Raw genomic sequence first — 22,928 nt, 5'->3', positions numbered from 1 at the left:
CGTCTGGGGCGGTGGTGTCGAGCAGCTCCCAGAGCTCGATGGCGTGCTTTCGTGCGGAGCGTGTGTTGAGGAGGATGCAGTGGAGGTGGTTGGTGTTGGTTGATGTAGGCTTCCTTGTTCTGTTGCAGGTGAAGTTGCAGGAGCGGCAGGAGAAGGGTCCTTTCGTGTGCTTCGGAGTGGCCTGGAAGCAGGCTGTGGAGGAGCCAAGGTTAAGGGCGAGGAGTTCGCTGGCCGAGTAGCGGAGTCTGGTGGTGCGGGGGCGTGCGGGCCAGTGGGGGTGGCGCTGGGCGCGGTCCAGGCGCGGACGGGCGCAGACAGGCTTGCCTCTGGCGCACCTCCGGCGTGCCTGCGGCGCGCCCGCTGCGCGGACGCGCAGCGCCAGCCATTAAGAAGGGAGGGGGGAGGGGGGAGGGAGGAGCAGCTGGGAGGCGGGAGGCGGGAGGGAGCGGCGAATGGGGGCGCGAGAGGGGCGGGCCGTGGGGAGGCAGCGGCAGTGAGCGCACAAGGGGTGAAAAAAAACAGGAAACAAGGCACAATAAAAAGAGTAAGGCACAATTCAAAACAGTCACAAAAATACGCTAAATGGCACAAAATACAATTGGAATACGGCAATCAGAAGGGGCACAAATGGGGGCTAGAGCGCAAGGAGGCAGGCGCTGAAAAAGTGGAAAAACACTTACAGGAACGGCGAAAAAGCGGCAGAAGCCTCGGGCCTCGAACACGCTAGCAGCAGCGTGGGCGGGGGTCAGGGGCACGAGACAGCAGGGTGGTGCTGCGGACGTGGGGGGCGAGCTCTGGACCAAAAACAGGTCAGAGGTCGCTCACTCGCGACACGCAGCGCCAGCCATTAAGAAGGGAGGGGGGAGGGAGGAGCAGCTGGGAGGCGGGAGGGAGCGGCGAATGGGGGCGCGAGGGGGGCGGGCCGCGGGGAGGCAGCGGCAGGGAGCGCACAAGGGGCGAAAAAACCAGGAAACAAGGCACGATAACAAGAGTAAGGCACAATTCCAAACAGTCACAAAAATACGCTAAATGGCACAAAATACAATTGGAATACGGCAATCAGAAGGGGCACAAATGGGGGCTAGAGCGCAAGGAGGCAGGGGCTGAAAAAGTGAAAAAACACTTACTGGAACGGCGAAAAAGCGGCAGAAGCCTCGGGCCTCGAACACGCTAGCAGCAGCGTGGGCGGGGGTCAGGGGCACGAGACAGCAGGGTGGTGCTGCGGACGTGGGGGGCGAGCTCTGGACCAAAAACAGGTCAGAGGTCGCTCACTCGCGACGCGCAGCGCCAGCCATTAAGAAGGGAGGGGGGAGGGAGGAGCAGCTGGGAGGCGGGAGGCGGGAGGGAGCGGCGAAGGGGGGCGCGAGGGGGGCAGGGCCGCGGGGAGGCAGCGGCAGGGAGCGCACAAGGGGCGGAAAAAACCAGGAAACAAGGCACAATAACAAGAGTAAGGCACAATTCAAAACAGTCACAAAAATACGCTAAATGGCAAAAAATACAATTGGAATACGGCAATCAGAAGGGGCACAAATGGGGGCTAGAGCGCAAGGAGGCAGGCGCTGAAAAAGTGGAAAAACACTTACAGGAACGGCGAAGAAGCGGCAGAAGCCTCGGGCCTCGAACACGCTAGCAGCAGCGTGGGCGGGGGTCAGGGGCATGAGACAGCAGGGTGGTGCTGCGGACGTGGGGGGTGAGCTCTGGACCAAAAACAGGTCAGAGGTCGCTCACATAGGCAAGTGTTATAATTTCAAAGGAAAATTGTCTGTTTGTAGCATATTCTACACTTAGGGCCTCATTACGAGTTTGGTGGGTGGACCACCGGACTGCCATGGCAGCGGTCCTTTGAACCATGCCAGGCTGATGGTCCTGGGACCGCTAAATTATGAGTTCCCCATGGGGCTGGCGCGACTGGCGGTGGAGGCAGGGGGCAGTAGAATGAAGCCACTGCCTGCCATGACCCCCTACCTGTCAGCAACAACAGGCAGACTGTGCCCATGCACCACGCCGTGCTTCGGACACAGCATGCACCTGAACCCAAAATGTTTGGGGGGCCCCCATATTTCCCTCTTGGAGCCTCTGGGACCCCATTTTGGGCCCCTTACCTGCCTGACCGGCACTCTTTCCATTATAGTAGGGTCACTATTGAAAGCTTGGCAATCTGGCAGGTCGTAATGGCCATGGCAGTCCCAATGCCAGGATCTCCAACATTGGCTGCCGCAGTCAGGACCGCCACGCTCCCTGCCCTACTAAATATGGAGGTCCCAGTGGACCTCTGGCGGTCTTTTGGCGTTCCCATCACCAAACATGTAATCCCGTGGTCCAACTGCCAAAGTTGCGACGGCCAGACTGCCATCGACACCATGGCAGTCCACGTACCTCAAAACTTGTAATGAGCCCCTTAGTGCAAATTGTTGGAGGTATCTCCATGTGTTTGATTGAAATGGTGCCCACAGCCTTCTTTGGCTGTGTGGGGGTACATTTTTAAAATTAATTGAATGATGGCTTGTTCAAAGTTTATGATTTTTTTGTGAGTAGTGGCTATTTGTTTTATGATTAATGTGTTTTAAGAGAAAGAGCAGAAATGTGCCATATCTTAGTACATGACGCACTTCTGATGTCTCCCTCTCACACGACGCAGAACATCGTGTTGTCATTGCTGAGCTGCTTTGCATGAAATCTTAGTAAATATATCCCCTATTTATTATTTTTTCTTTGTTTATACTGTCTTATTCTTTTATGAAGGAATGTTTATTCTTACTGATAATATTTATTGATATGTGCCATTATGGTATATGCTAAAAATAATAAAAGCATGGTTACTGGTATAATAAATTTAACTGAAAATTCCTATGCAAGACTCCGGATTGTTTATTGTGGATGCCATACCACTTTAGCAGCATAACGATACCAACCCATGCATGGTCCCCAAGTAGCCACATGCATTTTAAGGTAAGCATCATAATGGTACAGCGTCTCAGCGTTATGATGTATGCAAGCATGTGTACATGAGCATGTGTCATAGTGAGACAGCCATTTTGTTTAATTTCTGTTCCATGATGGCGAGTGCCCATTTTGTCACACTAATTCAAAAAAAATGTTTGAATGCATATTTAGTGCAAGGAGAGACTTGGTAGCAAATTGTAGCTGCCCCATCTTTCTAAAAAGTAAAACAAAAAAGTAATTAAAATTTGGACGTAGAGGAGCAGGGGAAAAATTGAAGAATTGGGCCAACTTTTTGCCCATATCTTTGTTCCCCTTTCCAGCCGAGAGTCTGAAAAAATCCATCAATCAATCAATTAACCATTCAATTAATCAGGATTTGTAAAGTGAAGCCAATCACCCAACAGGGTATCAATTTGCTTGGAGGTTCTGGTGGCCCAATCGAACAGCCAGGTCTTGAGGGCCCTTCAAAATTTTGGAAGTGAGGTGATAGTCCGGAGTTGCATGGGGAGGCTGCACAAAAGATGGGGGAAAAGCAAAGAGAAAGCAGTGAAAACAAGAGAAACGCAAGAAGAAGGTGCCCAGAATATGCAGGAAAAGGCAAGGAGGAGGCACACAAAAAAGTGGGAAAAAGCAAGGAGAAGACAGGAGCAAGAGCGATGCAGCAGCACGGGAGAACTGGGCCTGGGACGACATTTCTGACTACCTGGAAAACAACATCCTACTTGTCTCAAGCCAGTCAGAGTTTTGTCAGCTACAAAGCACTGAAACAGCTCTCACTGCTGTCAATCCTGGGTTATCTTGGACTGGGGTGGGGCTCTGCAGCTCTAATCGTCCTAGAAGTCTCAGCGGCCTTCGACATGGTCTGCCATTTTCTTCTTCTCAAGCACAGGTCGATCGTCAGCATTGGCCAGTCGTCTTGTAAGTGGTTTGCATCCTTTTTGTCCAACAGATGCAATTCTGTGTCTCTTGCCCAGTATTGTTCAGACTTGGTTCTGCTTTAAAAAGGTTTGCCTCAAGGCTCCTCCTTTAGCCCCAACCTTTCTAATATCTAAATGGTATCCCCCTTGATTTTAAAATGGAAGTTGTGTTCTTTGCAGATGATACCCAGATATTCATATCTATTTTCATTAATAAATCTGATGTGCAAGGAAGATTCCATAAGTGCTTAAGTGCAGTAGCAACACAGACATTGAACAACTGCCTGAAATTAAAGAAGAATGAAAGAACAAAGGCCCATATTTAAGGTGGCCTAGCACCATTCTAATAATACATTAGCATCATTTTTTTAGGCTAATGTGGCGTGAGATGGCCAAAATCACCACGCCATATTTACAAAGTGGCACAATGCACAATGCATGCATTGCACCACTTTGTAACCCTTTGCACTACATTATGCCTGCGCCAGGCACATTGTATGCAAATGGGGCGTTTCCTGGTTGGGGGGGCCAAAAAAAAAAGCAAAGAAATCTAGGAGATTTCTTTGCGTCATTTTTTTCGACAGTTTTAACGCCTGCGCAGAGCAGGCATTCAGAGGAGGCTCCCATTGGGTACCATGGGCCTCTGGGTGCTTTGCAGGATTAGCATCAAAATTGTTTAAGCTAATCCTGCAAAGCGCCGAACTAGTATAAATAATTATGACGTAGCTCCCTTAATACCGCCATGGTGCGCTGTATATTAAATGCAGCGCACACATGGTGGCGTTAGGGGGCACTAAGGGGGACAAGTAAAGTGATGCTGCACTAGGCACAGCGCCACTTTTCATAAATGTGCCCCAAAGGTCTTCTTCTTGATACAGTGTCCCTCACATGGTTATGCAGTTAGAGGCTGGATTATGTCAGGCACATTCCCTCTCTCTTCAGTCAAAAATCTAGGGTGCAGGTTTGACAATAACCTCTCCCCTGCACACTATACATGGTGACTGCTCCATTCTGTGCTTTGCTTAGGTTGCTACAGAAAGTCTTGCCTCTGTTGCCAGTATCCTTACAGACGTCAGGTAACGCCCTGGATCTCACCTCACCTAAATGTCTTCATTAAAAAACCTTGAAAAAAAATCAGGCGGCAACTAGGGGCCTGATTCACTCTGATAAAAATACACTTTTGTGTAAGTTTACAGTTATTTTGGTATTCACAAACCACAAGCCATCCAGGCGCACTTCACCAGCTTGCTATTGTTAAGAACTTGTAGGATACTCTGGCCCGTATTTATACTTTTTGACGCTAAACTGCGCTAACGCAGATTAGCGTCAAAAAATGTTGCGCCGGCTAACGCCATTCTGAAGCGCCATGCGGGCGCCGTATTTATTGAATGGCGTTAGCCGGCGCAAGCAGACCGGCGCTGCCTGGTGTGCGTGGAAAAAAACCACGTACACCAGGCAGCGCCGGCGTTGGGAAAAATGGCGTTAGGGCGTCTTAAAATGGCGCAAGTCAGGTTGACGCTAAAAAATCGTCTTAACCCGATTTGCGCCATTTTTAACGACGCCCAGACGCCATTTACATGACTCCTGTCTTAGTAAAGACAGGAGTCATGCCCCCTTGCCCAATGGCCATGCCCAGGGGACTTATGTCCCCTGGGCATGGTCATTGGGCATAGTGGCATGTAGGGGGGCACAAATAAGGCCCCCCTATGCCACCCAAAAAAAAAAAAAAAAAAAAAAATGTATACTTACCTGAACTTACCTGAATGTCCCTGGGATGGGTCCCTCCATCCTTGGGTGTCCTCCTGGGGTGGGCAAGGGTGGCAGGGGGGGTCCCTGGGGGCAGGGGAGGGCACCTGTGGGCTCATTTTGAGCCCACAGGCATCTTAACGCCTACCCTGACCCAGGCGTTAAAAAGGGGCGCAAATGCGGGGTTTTTTGACCCGACCACTCCCGGGCGTGATTTTTGCCCGGGAGTATAAATACGACGCATTTGCGTCGCCGTCATTTTTTTAGACGGGAACGCCTTCCTTGCATCTCATTAACGCAAGGAAGGCGTTCACGCAAAAAAATGACGCTATTTGCCCATACTTTGGCGCTAGACGCGTCTAACGCCAAAGTATAAATATGGCGTTAGTTTTGCGCCGAATTTTCATCGAAAAAAACGACGCTAATTCGGCGCAAACGGAGTATAAATATGCCCCTCTGTCTGTTGTATATCGCCTTTACAACAGGCACCTCTGTAATCTCACCTTTCCCTATGTGCCTTTTCTAAATCTTCTCCCTACTAGTGAAAGATTAACCATATTCCCTGATCAGAAATGCCTGACAGATGGCCCGTTCGTCAGTTTTATGCTTCCTACCCCTTGGAGCACAGTTTCACTGGACTTCTGACATTCTCTTTGTGATATCATATTCAGAAAGAAACTCAAAAGCTGGCGTTTCATCCAGCAGCTCTGCCTCCCTCCATCGCCAGTGTGGGGTGGAGGCGAAGTGCCGGCGCCCCCCCCATGGCTAACAGTTAATAAAACCCCTAAAAATAAACATTAACCAGACCAGTTACCAGGAGTGCTATATGTTGCTGCAACATATTCTTGTAGATTTTGATGGAGGCCCATATGGAAAAGTATGGAGAATGTATTTATTTATGGAATTTATGAAGCACACAATCATCCCTAAAGGGATCTCTTGGTGCCAGACAACCCTCCTGACCCAAACACTGCTCCAGCAACCAAATGCAGAGAATGTCAGAGAGGGAACAAATATGTCTCCAACTATCTATGAAGTGTGATGAGATCAGTGGTGGAGCACAGATGGGAAGGGAGAGCGTTCCAATGAAATACAGACAAACAAGTGGAGACGCGCCCACCCATGCGTGACCTCCTGATTGAACTACACTAAAGAGCAGGCTGACTGGCAGGTTGGAGAGCTCTGGCTGGCTTGTGGAGCCTGCACCTGAGAGCTGTGGACCCGGTGTAATAAACTGCTCAATACACACGGCAGAGGACCTTAGAAACAACCCTTGTATGGACCGGTATCCACCAAAGAGAATTCAGACAGGCTCAAACCAAATATCTAGCCGGACGATTGGAAACCAGTTGTGCCGCCATATTTGGCATTGATTATTGACAAGTAATAAGATAATCGGCCATCCCTACATATAGGAAATTGTCATAATACATTCTGCTCACCATAAATGTTTGCACAATAGTTTTATGTCACATCATGGGAATTCAATAAAAGACCATCAAAACAGTACCCACACACAGAGTTATCCTGGTCCCACATGGAAAAGGAATTGTCAATCATGAAACCCAAGTACTTAGCTGCTCTTTTAGGCTTGGGTGCAGGGACCAACAAAGCTGGCCACCATGAATCATCCCCGACAATACAAGCTTTCCTGAGCAGCAAGATCTTGGATTTCTCTCAATGTCTGATTAAGCAGTGGGACCGCAACCAATCCACCTCTTCGAAAGCCCATTCACCAAACTCCCTCTAGGCTCTATCTTGCTCTCATTGATGGAAATGCTCAACTGAGTGTCATCTGCATAAGAGAAAATGAATGGAAAATATTTTTAAATGTAAAAATACATATATATATATATATATATATATATATATATATATATATATATATATATATATATATATATGATTTTAAATATATACATATTTTTTAATAATGTTTAAAATGCCAACATAATTTTAAGCACAAATGATATCAATCACATAACCCAACACGGCTTCAGGCGTGCAACAGATCTGTAACTGCAAGGGGGAAGGCAGGAAGGGAATAGTCAGGTCTCTGCTACCCTCATCAGCAGATGAAACTCATTACAGTTGCATTAATTACACACAACCTGCCCTCATCATAAAGCAAGTTACACATCAAAAACATTTGTTCGACTCTGAAGGTGATATCTTTGTTGCTTTGTGCCTCATTTGTCGGAAGAATTGCTTGAAGAGGAGGGGTAGAAGAGAGAAAGGATGTGATAACGTGTGTGTTAATAAACAGGTTGCTGAGGTGCACTTTGAGTAATTTTAGGTACAATGTGTTGTAAGTCTAATGTGTTGTTAGATAAACACACACGTGTTTGACGTTTACCTTTCGGTGAAGGTTGGTGGGAGGACAGAGTAGCATGAGTGGTAATACAAGAACTGATTGCGTGAGAGGGGCGTTGGGTGCTTCGCTGACCTTAAGTTGGCGTCTCCTGGAATAGGCAGGTCATCAAGCAGGCAAGAGAGCATGGTGATGAAAACACACTCTTCAAGGGGGACAAAACTGAATTGTGATCTAGATAGATCAGTAGAAGGCCTCCTTCACCTGCCTCCTCTCAATCAATCAACAGTGATTTCTAAAGCATAGCTAATCACCCGTAGGGTCTCAAGGCCTGCCACCTGTTCTTGAGGTCTCTCATGATGTGCATCTCTAACCCAGGGCAGAGCCTGTCTCCTCCTGCCACATGGCTGCCATATTTGCCCCAATGAGGGTGTAAGGAGATAGACCATGGAGTACCCGCTAATGATCACTCACAAGATAACTACCACACCGGTCTCCTCCTCCACGACGTACTCCATTCTCTCAACTGGAGCTGCCCGCATCTTTGAATCTGTAGGTCTGCGTTGCATCCTGTTAGATGGCAAGTCCAGGGGCAAAAAACCAGAGATGAGAATATCCTTTGTTTATATGTTTACAGTGTTATTATGTGTCAGATGTTTGTGGTTTGGTTCATGTGTGTGGTGCTTCCCTGATCCCCCTTTATTCAGAGTTCTCCACTCTGGTACCAGATATTTCTCCCTCAGCGACGGAGATCTACACCGCCAAGCAGAAAAATACTGGATTGCCCATAAATGTGCTACATGGTTGTGATTTCACAGCTGGAGTCTTCAATCCTTGTCTACTATGTTAGAAACTCCTCCATCCTCCTACTAGGAGGAGATTTTCACCTGGAATGGGCGAATGCCTTCTGGGTGGAGATCTTTGGTTGGGTGTAGGCGCAAATCACCAGGTGCGGGAATATTCACAATATTCTCTGAGCTTAACAATACAATAGAGTGAAGAAAGGAAAGTCAGCTATAGGGAAGGGAGAACACAAAACTAGAGAAAGTGAGAGTAGGGAGAGAGGGAGATGCTAGAGAAGAGGAGAGAAGGATGCTGAGATGTGAAGATGGGGAGGGGTAAGCAGAAGAGAACGCCTTGGCCATAGTCAGGAAATACATCCTTCATGATCTTGTAAAGACCTTTCTGGAAAAAGTATGCTTGACACTGGTTGGAATCGCACATCTAAAATAGAAAAAAGCTTAAGCATTTCCTACAATCCTAAAACATTAGGAATTGTAAGAGAAAATGAGGGTCACATTGATCTTTGTTTCTTTTTAAAGCATGCACCTGAGTGGAACAAGAAGGGGCATAAAAGAGAGGAACAGTATAAACACTGTCACAGAAGATGATGGGGAAATAGAAGACCAGGGTTGTGCTAAATTTGTGTAATTTTCTTTTGCATAATTATGTGCAATGTCAGGACAATTATGTGCATTCACACAAAATGTAAACCTAGCACTGTGGACATGAAGGCTCATTTCTCACTGAATGATCAGTGGCAGACACACAAGTGCCATGAACAACAGCCACTCTTGTGTTCCCGCGTTCCCGTGGTAAAATCTTGCTGCAAATATAATTACTTGTAAATTACTTGAGGTGGCATGATTTTTAGAATTTTACGTAACAAGGATAATGCAACATTCCTGAAATTATAGAAATTGTGGCTGCATAATTGACATTTTGCCTTCGCTTGGTCAAAACTGTATTGAGGAGGAAGGGGGAGGAGTTATAGTTTGGAAGACACAGAGAAGACAGGGGAGAGGAGGGGAAGGGCCTTACCAGCACTGCAGGGGTAAGGACTGGTTGAAGGGCTCGGCGAGGGGTAAGGAATGGAGTAAACGGGGAGACAGAGGGGTACACAGGTGTTACAATTCAATATGAAAGTTCATGGAAACAGTTCAAGGAAGATGCTCCTCAGAATCAATGTTTTGAAGTTTGTTTTTGTGATTTTCACCAACATTCGGTAATGTATCAATACTTCGTGATCCGTAATGCTCTACCAAAGCCTTGGAAGTTTACAGTCTACCCTGGTCATTTGGGAACCCTTCCCAAAGTCCATCTGTGTAGGATGGTCAACCATTGTGCGAATGATAAGGGTAACATCCGGGGCATGTGTCCCCGGTGAACCCCAAGTTCCTTTTTTCAACCTCATACTGCACAGCCCGAGATTTGAGTACTGTTACTCAAGACACTATTAACTTGCAGAGGCCGTAACAATGGCGCCTACTAAACTGAAATGCAATGATGGCGGTCTCCTGTCCCTGCAAGGCTTCCATCTTTGCATTCAAAGTTAGGCATAAGGTTGTTGTCAAAGGCATTCTGCCTCATGAATATTAATGAGACAAGAGTTCTGAAAGTCATTATCCTCCAACGCTTTGCTCTGTGCTAAGCTCATGCATTAATCACAAGTTTAAGAACTGAGGTCACAATTATTTAACTATTTATTGATGCTTTTGTATGGAGCAGACATGACCCACACTTTACAAGATGGAAATCAAACTGGGGAGAAGAACCACTATCAAATACAAAAGATGCTAAATGATGTGAAAATTAACAAAGAGATCAAAACACATGAAACTAAACTAAAAACACGATTTTCAGAATATTGTTGAAGAGCACTTACATTGAAAGGAGCGAATTGTGCAAGGGTAAGCTAAAGAGATGGCAGTTACACATGTACACTGGCCACACAAACAAGATTACATCCAGTTACATAAATACAATGTCTGGACATACACGATTACATCCAGATACATATAAACAATATCCAGACCTACATGATTACATCCAGGTACATAAAAGCATTCCTCAGCATATAATATTATATCCAGGTATATATATATACAATGTTTGGACATATAAGATTACATCCAGTTCCTTGTAAACAATGTCAAGACATACAAGGTTACTTCTAGTTACATCCATACAATGTCCGGACATACAAGATGACGTCCAGGTGCATATAAACAGTATCCAGACATACAAGATTACATCCAGTTACTTATAAACAACGTGCAAACATACAAGATCACATCCAGTTCCTTATAAACAACGTGCATCATACAAGATTACATCCTGTTACATATATACAATGTTCTAACAGACAAGGTTACAACCAGTTACTTATAAACAACGCCAAAAATACAAGATTCCATCCAGTTACTTATAAACAAGGTCCAAACATACAAAGTTACTTCTAGTTACAGCCATACAATGTCCGGACATACAAGATGACATTCAGGTGCATATAAACAGTATCCAGACATACAAGATTACATCTAGTTACGTATACACAACGTCCAAACATACAAGATTACATCCAGTTACATATATACAATGTTCGAACAGACAAGCTTACAACCAGTTACATATAAACAACGCCAAAAATACAAGATTACACCCAGTTACTTATAATCAACCTCCAAACGTACAAGATTACATCCAGTTCCTTATAAACAATGTCAAGACATAAAAGGTTACATCTAGTTACATCCACACAATGTTCGGACATGCGAGATGACGTCAAGGTGCATATAAACAGTATCCAGACATACAAGATTACATCTACTGTAGTTACTTATAAACAACGCCAAACATACAAGATTACATGCAGTTACTTATAAACAACCTCCAAACATACAAGATTACATCCAGTTACATATAAACAACGCGAAACATACAAGATTACATCCAGTTCCTTATAAATAATGTCAAGACATACAAGGTTACATCTAGTTACATCCACACAATGTCTGGACATACGAGATGACGTCCAGGTGCATATAAACAGTATCCAGACATACAAGATTACATCTAGTTACTTATAAACAACGCCAAACATACAAGATTACATGTGGTTACTTATAAACAACGCCAAACAAACAAGATTGCATCCAGTTACATATAAACAACGCCAAACATACAAGATTACATCCAGTTCCTTATAAACAACGTCCAAACACACAAGGTTACTTCTAGTTACATCCATACAATGTTCCGACATACAAGATGACGTCCAGTTACATATATACAATGTTTGAACATACAAGATTACAACCAGTTACTTATAAACAACGCCAAACATACAAGATTGCATCCAGTTCCTTATAAACAATGTCAAGACATACAAGGTCACATCTAGTTCCAGCCATGCAATGTCCGGACAAACGAGATCACGTTACTACCAACTACCAGAAGACATTGCAACGCAGTGAGGTTCAGTTTTTCGAAGTTTGCATTGGATGGAGCCTTCATAGGTGATTGCTAAGTGACCAGCTGTACCCCCAGTTCTATCTTGGCCAATGATTAAGTGGCCTCGGGGTGAGACACTGCAGACCAGACGGCAATACAGCCAGGTTAGGAGACAGAAAATAGTCCCGGCACCAAAATGAAAGTTGCCCCTATCAGTGAATTGCCAGCTAAGAAGTGCCCAATGTTTGCAAATTGCGTCAGTTTTGACCTTTTGAAGACGCGCTGTAGAAGTGTTTGCAAGCTATGGAGGAGTGCATGCATTTAAGCTTGCTGCAGACAATGTTTGTTTTAATATCAGGGAAATCAGCAGTACAGATCAGCCCAAGAGACCATTAAACAGGCCCACAAACACCCCAAAACCCAGCCGACTCAATGACCTCTCAGACCAGCCCGTGGGGCACTGCCTGGACCCCCCCGGCCAGTCCCACCCAGCATTCAGCCTCCTAAAACACATCCGCCCTTGATGCCCACAAGCAGTTCTATGTCTGCTTCTCATGACTGCTGGTGACCATGCTGAGACCTGTTATCCTGTTTCCATAGCTTTTATCTGCCTCAGATGCCTGTGTAATTTAGAACTAGAGGACTTAACTGTTTTTTTTTCTTTAAGTACTATTTATTGTTCGTGCAAGAAATCTACATCCGCAATTCTATAGATTGAGGGGCATAGCTATACTTGGTTTGTGCCATTTTAGCGTCAGTTATTTTGACGCTAAAATGCCTCAAACTTAGCTCCATATTTATATTTTGATGCTAGACCCGTATAGCATCAAAATATTGGGCGAACCCACCTTGTGTCATTTGAGATGCAAGGTAGGCGTTCCTGTCCAAAAAATGGTGCTAAGCCTTCAGTGCCATATTTATACCCCCGTACAAAAATGAGGCACAGGTGGGAGGCAGACCCAAATAATGAGGCTAAGCTTGCTTAATGTAATTTTTCAACACCAGGGTCAGACCAGGCGTTAGGGTACCTGTGGGCCCCTGTGGACCCATTTCCATGACCAAACAACATGGAATGTGCCACAAGTGCCCACCCCAAGCCGCAGGAACACCCCAACCCACACCAGAGGGACGCCATAGGATGGGAGACACCAACCTGGGTAAATATTGGTAAGTATAATTTTCTTACAGGGGGCTCCCTGCCTGGCACTGGTTATTATGGCCTTGTGCAGAGGACACTGGTCCCCTGGGCTGGCCATTGGGGTGGTGGGCATGACTCTTGTCTTTACTAAGACAAGAGTCATTTTGGGTTCTAGTGCGTCAGAAAATCATGCTAGGCTGGTTAGCAGCATATTGTTGTGCTGCTAACCAGCCTAGCATCATTTCTGACCCACTAACGCCTTTTCCCCTTTCCCTCCCCCGGCTAGCGTCTTTTCTTTGGACGATAGCCTGTCCTATGCGCCACCATGCGTCATTCCATAAATATGACACCAGGCTGGTGCTATGGATTGGTGCTAGCAGGCCCTATGGATTTTGCCGCAAAACTGCGTTAACGCAGTTTTGCGGCAAAATCCATGAATATGGGCCTGAAGGTTTGGTATTCAGTCTTCATGCAGTCGCCTCTGCAATTGTATTACAGTTTTACTTGAGTACTATGTTATTTTTCTAAAGTACATATGAAGGCCCAGATTTATTATTGTTTTGTGCAATGCAACGCTGCATAAAGTTACTGCGCTGCATTGTGTGAAAGCGGGAAAAGAGAATGGGGCATAATAAGCCCCTAGCGCCACCTTGTGCCACATTAGTTTCTTTTTTTTACGCTAATGTGGCCCAATGAGACCAAAATCCTCGCGCCATAGTGCTGCACTGCACCCATTGCACCACTTTGTAACCATTTGTGTACGTTATGCCTGCGCCAGGAAGAAGGAGTATGCAAAGAAGGTGTTCCCCTGTTAGGGGGGCCGAAAGAATGGCGCAATGGCATCAATTTTTATGGTACTTTTAACGGATGCTCAGAGCAGGCCTTAAAAGGGGGCTTCCATTGTTCATAATGGGCCCCTGTGTACTCTGCCTGCAGAGTACATCAGTAGGGTCATGAAAAATGATGCTATTACCCCCTACCATGCGCCATGGTGTGCAGTGTTTTTAAATACGGCGCACACATGGTGGCAGTAGGGGGGTGCTAAGAGGCGCAGGGAAAGTGGTGCTGCACTCGGTGCAGCACCGCTTTCCATAAATCTGCCCCAAAATGTGTCCTGTCCACTAAAATATGGTGAATTATTTATCTGCCCGTGGTCTGGCATGCTATTAGCAGCCGTACACAAATGCACAAACCTTTGCGCCACAGTACAAGGATGTGTGCGTTCTCCAAAGCATGAGTTTTGTACTTGAAGGTGCCTTGAGCAGGTGTAAGATTTTACCACAAATCCCTGTCTATCAATGTTTGTGGATGGAGATTTGCGTCAAGGCCATGGGTGGTTCCATTAGAATACCCTCGCACCACCCATGGAACGCCCTCTTGATGCAAACTATCGCAAAGCAGTTCATAGCACAACTTTGTGTTACTTTGGGATGCTATCAACGCAAATCCTGATTTGTCTTGGATAGTAAATTCCACCCTAACACTTAGCGCCAGGTTTGAGTCACAAAAGTGTCACAAACTGTGTACAACGTGTTAGTAAATTCCAACATTGTGCGCGTTGTACCCCCCCATGGCATCCTACCTTGTGTCATTCATTGACAGTTGATTGCTCCACACAGCAAGGTAGAGGAGGCCTCAGCCAGCCGTTCATTGGTTAGATCAGACACAACGGGGGGATGTTTAAGGCGCGGGCGGTTCCAACCAGTTACGCATCAGTTCAATGATATTGTGCTTGTATTGCGTCAGAAGAACGGTGAACCAGGGGTGTGCAAATTCTCATGACTTTGTTGTGTAAAACTTTGTACAATTTCATGTACATTTAGTAAAATAAGCCTTTTGTTGCGTGTTTCCTCTGTATATCATACCTTGGTGAGACATTTTCTATGCAAACCAGTCTCCTTCTGGCTTGTCGTGAGAATATTTTATGCAAGGTGAGCACTGATATCTGCAGGATGCTGATATCTGAAGGAGGCACCAGAGGATGCTGATATCGGAAGCAAGCACCCAAAGATGCTGATATCTGAAGCAGGCACCAGAGGATGCTGTTATCTGGAGGATGCTGATATCTGAAGCAAGCACCCAAGGATGCTGATATCTGAAGCAGGCACCAGAGGATGCTGATATCTGGAGGATGCTGATATCTGAAGCAAGCACCCAAGGATGGTGATATCTGAAGGAGGCACCCAGGATGCTGATATCTGAAGCAGGCACCCGAGGATGCTGATATCTGAAGCAGGCACCAGAGATGCTGATATCTGGAGGATGCTGATATCTGAAGCAGACACCCCAGGAAGCTGATATCTGAAGCGGGCACCAGAGGATGCTGATATCTGGAGGATGCTGATATCTGAAGCATGCAACCGAGGATGCTGATATCTGAAGCAAGCACCCAAGGATGCTGATATCTGAAACAGGGACCCGAGGATGCTGATATCTGGAGGATGCTGATATCTGAAGCAAGCCCCCAAGGATGGTGATATCTGAAGGAGGCACCCAGGATGCTGATATCTGGAGCAGACACCTAAGGTTCTGATATCTGAAGGAGGCACCCCGGATGCTGATATCCGAAGCACAGCCAGGCTCTGAAGCTACAGGAGTGTAATATTAGAGTTTGCTGACAGAACTATCTGCTGAGGGGATGTTTGAAAATAGAATTACGGATAACAGCTGCCGGAAAACTGATATAAAATGTTTGCTTAGTGAATCTCATCTGGAATAGCAAGAGGGCTTGATTAAAATCAGTCCTGGGAAGAGATCCGAGAATAAGCAAGAATTGATGAGCCGCCGTGGAAGTGATGCTGGTACCTGGACAGAGTCCTCACCTGTGGCAGAGGTTTGCGCCTGTTCACTCTCAATGGGCTCAGTATTTTTTATTAATTTCTTTCCGTTGTCTTGTCTGACAGACACTTCCCGTCAATAATTGTGCTTTTTGTGATTAAATATTTCCTTTTCTCAAAGTCTTCGAACATTTGTTACCCTTTCATTTCCTTTGGTGAGCCTCCTGGGCATAATTAGCCTAAAAGCAGCGTTGGCATCCCTGGGAGATGTCTCTCCTCATCACCGATCCTGTCTGTCCTTCGATGAGATTTATTATAGGAAGTAAACCAGGGGACGCATGAATTGTGGCCAGGCGCCCACACTGCCAGCTCTATTCACAAAGACCTTTTTGGTTGTAAATTTAAGTTCACAGCTTAATTCACACTTTTTTTGCATGTTGTTTTTAAATGTTGGTGTTGACAGGTTTTGGAGTTCAGAAAGTTTTGTTGTATATTCTGTGGTTTTGTTAGACATTATAAATAGCTGTCAGTTATGGAATTTTCTGGGGACTCGCGTGGGTAGAGTTTTAATGCCAGACTATTCTAATTTAGCAACTATTTGGGGGGTCAAGTGTAATTGTTGTGGCTATGCATATATTTTACTAGAGTATTTGTGTTGTATATTTTGGAACACAATTTTTTTGGGGCATTAGAGGATCATTATTTTCATCTTTTAAATATATGTAACATTTATAAGCGTCTGGTCAATTGTCTCCATCGTGGTTGTAAATATGATAATTCACAGCTATAGCAACTCAAGTTTTTTAAGAATAGATGTTGTGATGTGGGAAGTTTTTTTATAGTAAGTTATTTTTCTAAAAAGTTTCATTGGTGTTCACTTGCATTTAATGGAGGTGTGGGTAATAACTGAGGCTATGGTCGACAGTCTTTATTAGTTGAGTATTTTTGAAATTCAGACAGGTTTTGGAGAACGGGTTTTAGAATAGTAATTGTCTCCCCCTCTCAACCACCAAAATAAAAGACCTTTCCCCCATAGTGGGTGTTAGAAATGGGGTCTTTGATTGGCAGTCAAGTTACCCCCTGTCCAAGCAAGGACCCTCTCTCTAGTCAGGGTAAGTCACACACAATCCAAATTATCCTGTGCCCACCCTCTGGTAGCTTGGCACGAGCAGTCAGGCTTAACATAGAAGGCAATGTGTAAAGTATTTGTGCAATAAATCATACAATATAGCCCCACAAAAATACACCGCAAAGTGTTTAGAAAAATATATAATATTTATCTGGTAAGATGCAGGTCAAAACGATTAAAATACAGGAAGTATATGTTGAGCTATCACTGAAAAGTGATATAAAGTGTCTTAGGTCTTTTAAAAGCAAAGTCTCTTTCAAGCACAAAGTACCTGGTTCAAGTGAAAAATCTCTGCAAAGAACAGCAGAGGAGGAGATGTGTGGAAACAAAGGGGTGTGGGTTGATTTCCCGGGCTGCACACGGCGATGCATTGTTTAGTTTGTATGCAGCGATGGCTGTGCATCAATTTCCGGGGCTCGATCGTGGATCCTCTTCGGGTTGCAGGGTTTTCAGACGCCCCGGGGACGGTGCGTGGATTTCCTGTGCTGACAGGATGAAGTCACAGGAGCTGCGTCGATCTGGTGGGCTTTGCGTGGAATTTTCTACCGCACGCCAGGTGCTGCGTAGATTCCTCTCTGGAAGTTGGGTTGCATCGTTCCGGCTCGGCTGTGCTTCGATTCGGTGGGCCGTACGTCGAATTTCTGGTCCCTACGCTGATGCTGCGTCAATCATCTCATTACGAAGTCGGGCTGCGTGGGTCCGGTTTGGAGTGCAGTGAAATTTTTACCGCAGTGCAGGCTGTGCATCATTTCTGGCAGGATATGCATTGAATTTTGCCGCACAAGGAGTCCTTCTTGAAGAGATGAAGTCTTTTTGTTCCTGAGACTTCAAGGAACAGGAGGCAAGCTCTATCCAAGCCCTTGGAGAGCACGTCTTCACCACAGCCAGAGAGCAGCAAGGCAGCAGGGCAAAAGCAAGGCAGCAGTCCTTCACAGAAAGCAGACAGGTGAGTCCTTTGGGCAGCCAGGCAGTTCTCCTTGGTAGGATGCAGGTTCTGGTTACAAGTTTCTTCTCCAGGAAGTGTCTGAGTTGGTAGGGGCAGAGGCCCTGTTTCTATACCCAAATGTGCCTTTGAAGTGGAGGAGACTTCAAAGAGTGGCTTAGAAGTGCACCAGGTCCCCTTTCAGTTCAATCCTGTCTGCCAGGATCCCAGTAGGGGGTGTGGCAGTCCTTTGTGTGAGGGCAGGCCCTCCACCCTCCTAGCCCAGGAAGATCCATTCAAAATGCAGATGTATGCAAGTGAGGCTAAGTATCCTGTGTTTGGGGTTTGTCTGAGTGAATGCACAAGGAGCTGTCAACCAAGCCCAGCCAGACGTGAATTGTAAGGCACAGAAAGATTTAAGTGCAGAGAAATGCTCACTTTCTAAAAGTGGCATTTCTAAAATAGTAATATGAAATCCAACTTCGCCAGTCAGCAGCATTTTATATCACCATTCTAGCCAACCTAAAAATGACCTTCCTACCCCTTTCAAATCAGTAGCTACCACTCAAACAATGTATGAGGGCAGCCCCAATGTTAGCCTATGAAGGGAGCAGGCCTCACAGTAGTGTAAAAACGAATTTAGGAGTTTTACACTACCAGGACATGTAAACTACATAGGTACTTGTCCTGCCTTTTGCCTATACAACACCGAATCCTATGGGTTACCTAGGACGTACCTTAGGGGTGTCTTATATATATAAAAAAGGGGAGTTGTAGACATGTCAAGTACTTTAAATGCCAAGTCGAATTGGCAGTGAAACTGCACACACAGGCCATGCAATGATGAGCCTGAGACAAGGTTAAGGGGCTACTTAAGAGGGTAGCACAATCAGTTCTGCAGACCCACTAGTAGCATTTAATCTACAGGCCCTGGGCACATATAGTGCACTTTACTAGGGACTTATAAGTAAATTAAATAGTCCAATTGGGTATGAGCCAATATCATCATGCTTAAAAGGATAGAGCATGTGCACGTTAGCACTCGTTAGCAGTGGTAGAGTGCGCAGAGTCTAAAAACGAGCAAAAACAGTATTTCAAAAGTGGAGGGAGGGGGCAAAAAGTTAGGGATGACCACCCTAAGGCTCTCAGATCTAACAGTGGGATTAAAGGTTCAATAGTAAAATTCCCCCAAAAAGTAAATGATGCACTTTCCCCAGTGTTTGTGGGACTTAAGTTTGAAAGTAAATCTTCCCCTCAAGCCCAATTAATGCAGTTTCCTAATATGCTATTTAGTATTTTTCTTATGTGTGGGGAGAGGCTTTGACTCTAGAGGTGAAGCCTTGAGGGGGTCAATAATAGGTTTGCGTGAAATTTCAATCATGCCAGAGTAATTTGATAAATTTTGTGTTAATCTTTTGATGCAAAATTCCTGAACAATACGTGATTAAACCCGTTGACATTGTTATGAGTGATTTGGCGTAAAAACCTGAAGCAGTAGAGCAAGAACAGTGAACATAGTGGAAGCTGCCGGTGTAGGAAAGTACCCTCTTTTTGCCATGGTTACCCCAAATTTCTTCACCTGAGGTAAGCAGCCTAGTATGTTGGCTTTTGATGTTTATTCTCCACTAGGACATTTAGGGCCATATTTATACTTTTTGAAGCAAACCAGCGCTGGCACTGGTTTGCGTCAAAAAATGTACCACCGGCTAACACCATCCCTACGCACCATGCGGGTGCCATATTTAAGGGTTGACGTTAGCTGGCACCGCAGGCTGGTAAGAGTAATAAAAAATTACTCAAACCAGGCAGCGCCAGCGTAGGGGAAAATGGGGGTTGTGCGTCAAAAATGGTGCAAGTCAGGTTTGAGTCAAAAACCATGGCTCAAACCGGACTTGCGCCATTTTTTGGCGCACAACCCCCAAAGGACTCCTGTCTTAGGAATTAGGCCCCCCATGCCACTTAAAAAAAAAAATATATAATACTTACCTGAACTTACCTGTACTTACCTCGGATGGGTCCCCCCATCCATGGGTGTCCTCCAGGGGTGGGCGAGGGTGCCAGGGGATGTCCCTGGGGGCAGGGATGGGCACCTGTGGACTCCTTCCATGGTCTCCACAGGTCCCTTAACGCCTGCCCTCAACCAGGTGTTAAGAAACGGAGCACATCAGGCTGGGCGCCGTTTTTTAAGGCCCCCCTCCTCCTGTGCATCAAAATGACGCGGGAGTATAAATAAGGCGCACAGGCCTGAAAGTCATTTTTTGAGCGGGAACACCTACCTTGCATGTCATTAACACAAGGCAGTTTCCTGTATCCAATAAATGACGCACTCTGAGGAATTTTGACGTCCTCAGGGTCAGGAATCATAGTATAAATATGGTGCACATTTTGCGCCAAATGTGCGTCAAACTTTTTAAAGCACATTCGGCGCAAACGGAGTATAAATATGCCCCTTGATTACCTAGCATATCACAAAGTGATTCTTCCCTATCAGACTAATTACTTTGTATATATTATCCCCTCATTTCTGCAATTAGTCTGCCAACCTTCAACAGCCATCCCCTTTTAGCCAATAGCTCTTTCTGTTTTATTTTTAACCTTCATTTTTCAATTTGGACCCTGTCTTCGTCTTCCCAACAGAGTGTGACTATAAGGGGCAACCCCCCACCGTTAGATCCCAGACCAGAGGCTAGCTGCCTTTTTGCGCAGGGTAAGTCCGTACTAATAAGCTACCCCTTCCCCAAGACCTCTTTGTCTCTCTTGCATGTGTATGTGTGTGTTGCCAATGGCATGTTTTTGACACCATGAGTGTGCTGTGGTTTGCATTGAAGTGGCACAGTGACCTCACAACCATTTATCATTTTCATTTTCTTTCTCTTTAGGCATCCCCCAGAATTACTCAGGTAGGCCCCACATGTATATATAGTTTTCTGAACGCTTATCCTTCAGTTGAGCATATAATTTCACTCTTCATCTCTAGGGATCCCCGACCCTGATGAATGCCCCAGACCTTTTGGCTCTTGGTGTGTGCAGAAACATGTTGGTCCCAAATTTTTAGACCCCTTGAGTTATTATCCTCAATAAAGTCTTCACCCTTGGTTTTATTCTTACCTACGAACGCCTATTTTAAAAAGTCTTCAAACAAAACAGGCGATTTGTAAGGTAATTTTATTACGCAACCTTCATCTGGATCCCTTGTATTATCCAGCTAGATTAAATTTCAGAACTTCCTCTGCAGTTCTTTTAACAACGAGGTTGAGTCTGCCCAGGTAGTATCATCTTACCTGGGTGGGGCTAGGTGGTCATACGATGAAGCATGACACTATAATGTGTGTGAGACCACCTAGTCCATAAAGGGAACTCTCTCAAAGGTCCAGCCACTCAGCTCACTCATACTTCTCTTGTTGACGACGCACTCAACCAGTGCTTCCTTAACAGGCCCCAAGAGTCCTGTTTTCTCTATTAGCACCCCACACACCTTGTGTGTTTATACCCCCAATTTCTGCCTGATGTCAGTGTGCTTGACTGTATTCACTGGGATCCTGCTAACCAGGACCCCAGTAATTATGCTCTCTCTCCTCTAAATTTGGTTGTTGCATACTGGTAACCCAGTATTTCACCCACAATTGTCATACTGGTGCCCCCTTATAAGTCCCTAGTATATGGTACCTAGGTACCCAGGGCATTGGGGCTCCAGGGGATCCCTATGGGCTGCAGCATATGTTTTGATACCCATAGGGAGCCAATGCAAAGGCTTCTGCAGGACTGCCATTGCAGCCTGCGTTAAAAGGTACATGCACCCGTTCTCCTCTATTTACACTGCACCAGATCACTTATAAGTCACCACTATAGCAGGCCCTCTAGCCCTGAGGGCAGTGTGCAGAGTACCTGTGAATGAGGGCACCCCTGCACTAGCAGAGGTGCACCCATGACGTCCAGGACCATATTACCGGACTTAGTGAGTGAGGGGACGCCATTTTATGCATGTACTGGACATTGATCACTACCTATGTCCAGCCACATAATGGTAACTTTAAACATAGGCATGTTTGGTATCAAACATGTTGGAACCACACCCCAAGGCTTTTGCAAGCACTGGTTGTATGATTCCATGCACTCTGGGGGCTCCTTAGAGGCCCCCAGTATTGCCATTACAGCCTTCTGAGGTTTTCCAGGCAGCCCCAGCTGCTGACACCTCTCAGACAGGTTTCTGCCCTCCTGTTGCTCAAGCAGCTTGAGCATAGGAAGGCAGAAGAAATTATTTCTCTTCGGAGAGGGTTGTCACACCCTCTCCCTTTGGAAATAGGTGTTGCAGGCTTGGGAGGGGTAGCCTCCCCCAGCCCCTGGAAATGCTTTGAAGGGCACATTTGGTGCCCTCCTTGCATACTCCAGTCCTCACCAGTTCAAGGACCCCCAGTCCCTGCTCTGGCGTGCAATAGGACTAAGAAAAAGGGACTGACCACTCCCCTGTCCATCACCACCCCAGAGGTGGTGCTCAGAGCTCCTCCAGAGGGTCCCTGGGTTTTGCCATCTTGGATTCTAAGTTGACAGGGAACTGTGGGAGCATCTGTGGGAGATGGCCAGTGCCAGCAGGTAACATTAGAGCCCTCCCTCGATAGGTGCTTACTTGCTTTGCTGACCAATCCCCCTTTCAGGGCAATTTAGGGTATCTCCTTAGGGTGGTTCTTCAGATTCGTTTTGCAAGATTTCAACAGGAATCCTCTGCATCCTCTACTCCACCTTCTCACTGAAGAAACTGCATCTGGACCCTCCAGGAACTCTACAAACTGCAACAAAGAAGCAAAGATGACTTCT

Source organism: Pleurodeles waltl, chromosome 11 (assembly GCF_031143425.1).
Source record: "Pleurodeles waltl isolate 20211129_DDA chromosome 11, aPleWal1.hap1.20221129, whole genome shotgun sequence".
Classification (NCBI taxonomy): Eukaryota; Metazoa; Chordata; class Amphibia; order Caudata; family Salamandridae; genus Pleurodeles; species Pleurodeles waltl.
The sequence above is the reverse complement of the archived record's forward strand: the minus strand, read 5'-3'. Positions refer to the sequence as shown.